The 4,772-nt window shown below is 31.0% G+C and overlaps 1 long non-coding RNA gene across 1 annotated transcript; it reads right to left on the bottom strand.

Annotated features, from left to right (window-relative positions):
- Positions 1-1,724: 1,724 nt before the first annotated feature.
- Positions 1,725-3,189, bottom strand: LOC141587165 (uncharacterized). Its single transcript, XR_012519722.1, has 2 exons — positions 3,026-3,189; positions 1,725-1,978 (listed from the first exon to the last, which is right to left on the bottom strand). It is a non-coding gene; the product is annotated as an uncharacterized LOC141587165 (long non-coding RNA).
- Positions 3,190-4,772: the final 1,583 nt, after the last annotated feature.

Below are 4,772 nucleotides of genomic sequence, written 5' to 3'. Positions count from 1 at the left end.
TGTTTTATTTAATTTTTGGTTTGTTTTGGTTTTGTTGGGTTATTCGCTATTTTCAATAATTCTTTTCATTGATTTTCATGTCAGTCCATTTTTCTTTGATTTTCATTGATTTTTGATTTTCATGTCAGTCCGTTTAGGCGGGTTTTTGATTTTCATTTATTTTTTTCAGTTTATCTTTTGTAAATGCAATCTCATTTTTTTCACAAAACCCAATTTTTCTGTTCATTGATTTAATTGAACTGACTTAAAATGTTTTCAGTTGAAATGGTCACAAACTGACTTAAAATATTTACAGTTTTTTTTATGTTTCATAACTTAATATGTTGAGGGTTTTGTTCAAAATGTAGATTGGTAAAATTGTATGTTAAAATAGGTGTTTCTTATGTATTTGGGCATTTATTATTTGTAACTATTTTAGATTTCAATGTTTTATAGTTGTAATGGTCACAAACTGACTTAAAATGGTACCGGTTTCTGTATGTCTCATAACTTAATATGGCGTGAATTTTATTGGTTATGTTATCATTTTTGGGTATTAAATCGAAACATTGTAGTAATATATTACCAGTTTTGTTGGATATGTTATCATTTAATGATATCAGTTATTGATATATATTTATGTGTTATCATTTTGTTGGATATGTTACCAATTTAGTTGGATATGAAATATATTTCTATGTCTGAAATTGTAATTGATTTATGTTTGTTACATGTTATCATATTTGTTTAATTTGTTATCAGTTTTGTTTGATATGTTATCAGTTTTGCCTGAAGTTTAGCAAGAAGTTCACTCAAGCAGTAGTAAAGAAAGGTGCAGCAAGTAAAAGGTGATTGCGACAAGGGCATTAGTGAAGGACGGTGGGGCAAGACTGGGTGATAGCGCGTGGAATTGGTCATATTACGTAGTTTGGTTTTGTGGTTTGATGAATAATATTTTTCTTTTATGTATGTGCTTGGTAATATTTACATGATTGGGCACCATTTTGTGTTCATGTCGTTTAACACTAATATATTACAATATGTTTGTGCATAATAATGTTACTATCGTAGTCAGAATTTGTAACCATTTTACAAAAATGTATTACAATATATAACCATATTAAAATAATGACATATATGAATACAAATGGTGACATGCGAGTATGTGTTTGAAATGTTATCATTTTAGTCGAAGATGTAACCATTTTACAAAATGTTTTACAATATGAAACATACTTAACATATATACAATGTCATAGACTCATAGGTAATTCCCTTTTTTTAATGGTAACATATTGAAAAAAGATATAAACATAATTTTAAACTGCACTGTCATAAGTAATCCACAAAGAATAACAACTTGTTTATTACTCCCTCCGTACCACACCAAAGGTAACACTTACTATAAACGGACGTACCACACCAAAGGTAACATTCCTTATTTGGCCTACAAGATTACCAAATTATCCTTACACCCATTTCACATTTACACAAAATGCCATTACATACCCCACCTACCAACCCACAATTACATACCCCACCTATTTTTTTCCCTCTTTACCCTTACTTTTTCCACTTTTTCTTAAATACTCCATTTTACCCTACGTTACCTTTGGTGTGGTACGGAGGGAGTACATAATTATTTATTATGTTACCAATTTCAATTGGTATCACTTTGTACAAAAATGATAACATTACTTAACATATACAATGTCATAGGTAATATACTGATTCAAATGGTAACATATTGAAAATAAGTTCCCTAAAACACGAAACATGAAACACGAGTCACGGTTTTATATACAACTTAATTAACAACTGTTTTAACACAACCATCAAACATGCCCAAAATAAGTGCCCAAAAACACCAAACTACTCTTTCTTGGCACGACTTCCACCTTTTGCAACATCATCCCCACGGTGTTTTGACCTCTTCTTGTTGTCATGCATGTGTAGCGTTTGCTGTACTTGAGATCCCCAGTGTCAGGCTCAGGTTCAGCTGCAGATTCATTTGGACACGAAATACATTGTCACCACGTCAAGAGAACAATGTTATCATAATACAACTGGAAGAAATGGTCACAAACAGTTGATAATTGGTTATATTTTATAGTACTCTACAACGTTACTAAACAATTCATCATGTTGACAATTTAACTTTATATGTTACTATCCTCACTAATATGTTCATTAATAATAATCAATAAACTAAATTATATCCACAAGTAGTAACAAATCTACCCTTTGTAACAAAATATGGACCCATCTAAGTTTAACAACATTTTCAAAGAAATTGGTCACAAAATATACTTCACAAATATACTTCACAAGTATAAATTGTCACCACATTGATATAATATGTTACCATAATGTATAAGTAAAAAACGGTTACAAACAATTGATAATTAGCTACATTTTATAGTACTCAAGAACTTTCTTAAGCCGGTCACCCTCAGTTTAATTCTATATGTTACCATTCTTAGTTATATGATCATTAATAAATGATCAATTAAACTAAGTTATATAAACAAGTAGTAAAAAAGTGCACAAGTCTATAAACATAATGAAACATATTAAACTAAGTTGAAATATAATAGGATATGGAATAAACAAAAATTAAAATACCAAAAAAATCCGTTGTATTATGACCTTATATTTTGACTATATGTCACCACACAACAGCCTAGCACATACAAATAAGGATATAATGACCACACCTAGCACATACAAACAAAGATAAAATGGAAACATCTTATTCAGCAAAAAAAAAAAAATTTGTATTCAACAATAATTAACGAAAAAAAAGAATAATTCACAAAACAAATAAACAATCAAATTTGATGATTCTGCTAGTTACATAATATATTACAAAGAGATCAAATATACAAAAAATCCCAAAAGATTCATTTTCATATCAAGTCTTACAAACAAAAAGCCCCAAATTTACTAAAGTGTGAGATTGTTCAAGTCATTTCTTCCGTCAAGCACAATTATTCACTAAACACTCTTAATTAGGAAAAAAAATCAAAAACAAAGGAATCCTAACCGTATTTGATGGTTTCTTCTAGTTACATAATACTTGTTGGTAGATCTTCATACTCGTATTATACATGACAATGAATTTTTTTGGAACTTTTTTGTAGATCTTCAAATTATAATCTATTAATAGGAAATAAAAAAGTGAAAGATTTGACAGAGAAAAACAAGAAAGAGAAAATGTGTTGAGACTATAAATCTGACAAGAAGAAAAATGAGAATTAAATAATGCTAAGAGTAAAACACAAGTGCCCCACTTAGACTATTATAACCGGTACCACATCCATCTAATATGGTATGTATTCGACCCGTCGCAAGCTTGCGACGGGTATCGCCGTCACAAATAAGAATCTGTGTAAATATTTTGGGTTCATAGTTGTGCAATAATGTATGGATTATAGTGTATGTTCAAGGGCGGATCCAGGAATTTAAAGTATAGTGGGCTAAAACTTGCTACGAATTTCCTACAGAATTTTCGTAGCAAAATTTTTGCTACGAAAATTCCGTAGCAGCCATTCCCGCCATGTGAAAAAATTGACGCGAGCATAGGAAATTCTATGGCTATGGATAGTCCAAAATCTGTAGCAAATGGAATATAGATTAGCCTGTAGCAAATAATTTTTTGGGACGGATTATCGGTCCCTAGCAAAATATCCGTAGCTAATGGCCTATTTTTTAGTAATGTGAAAACAAGCCCCTATGAGTGCTCTTGATATGTATGCAATATCAAACAAGATAACAATTATCTGATCATAGAAGCACCAGCACTCCCATGAATCCCATCCCAAGCCATTCTAGTGCAAGCAATCAAGCATGTGTACTCTTAAATATCCCAATATGACGAAATTTATTGAGTAATAACGGCAAGATGGCTATCAAATTATCAATCATCGGTGGGTATTAAGCATCACTTTATCAACTATGATAGAATTATTATTCATGACTATCAATTTATCATCACTTTATCTAATTTCATGAAAAACAATTCACTTATTGACTACATTCTGGTACTGAATTTGGACCGTCTACACTTTCTTCCCCTTACTTTAATAGTTTAATCATTCATATTTTCAATATTATAGAAGTGCCCTAATCACTTAATCAATAATATGATATTCGATACAAGAAATTGAGAGAGAAAGACATAACTTAGCATTTTTAACATCATCAAAACCAAAAGATTTATCGAGAACTAGACATCCAAGAGAGTCCTAATAGCATAATTAACATTAACAGTTTACTAGTTTCAAGAGGAAGATGATGATTGATGAATAATAAGAGAATTACCTATGAAAGTATCAATTCGAGGGGTGGTGAACAACGATGGAAGTGGTGACCTGCCGGAGTGACAACAGAAAGAAAGGTGGCAAGGGTAGTGAAGCGGCGGTGACTGTTGAATTGGTGCTTTGCAGCGTGACGTTTGAGTTTCTTTTTGTTTGTTTTTGAGTTTTTGTGTTTGTATTGACTATTGACTTTGCAGCATAATTAACAATTGCTTATTATTACTATCAGTAAATAAATGAGTATTGTGTATGTTAGATATTTAGTTTGATCGATAAAGTCCCGAGAGCTGAGATATGTGACTTGAATAGGGTACTGTCAAGCGTTAGTAACATATTGTCATCGTAACTATCTTTATACAAAAAAATAATAATAAATGAGTATTTTTTTTTTGAAAGGAAAACCCGAAGGTATTACTCGATTAATAAACGATCAAACGAAGCAGCAGTGTTCGCGGAAGGTGGTAGACCATCCTC

Source organism: Silene latifolia, chromosome 1 (genome assembly GCF_048544455.1).
Source record: "Silene latifolia isolate original U9 population chromosome 1, ASM4854445v1, whole genome shotgun sequence".
Taxonomy (NCBI): domain Eukaryota; kingdom Viridiplantae; phylum Streptophyta; class Magnoliopsida; order Caryophyllales; family Caryophyllaceae; genus Silene; species Silene latifolia.
Note: the sequence above shows the minus strand (reverse complement) of the source record. Positions and strands in the feature narration are given on the sequence as shown.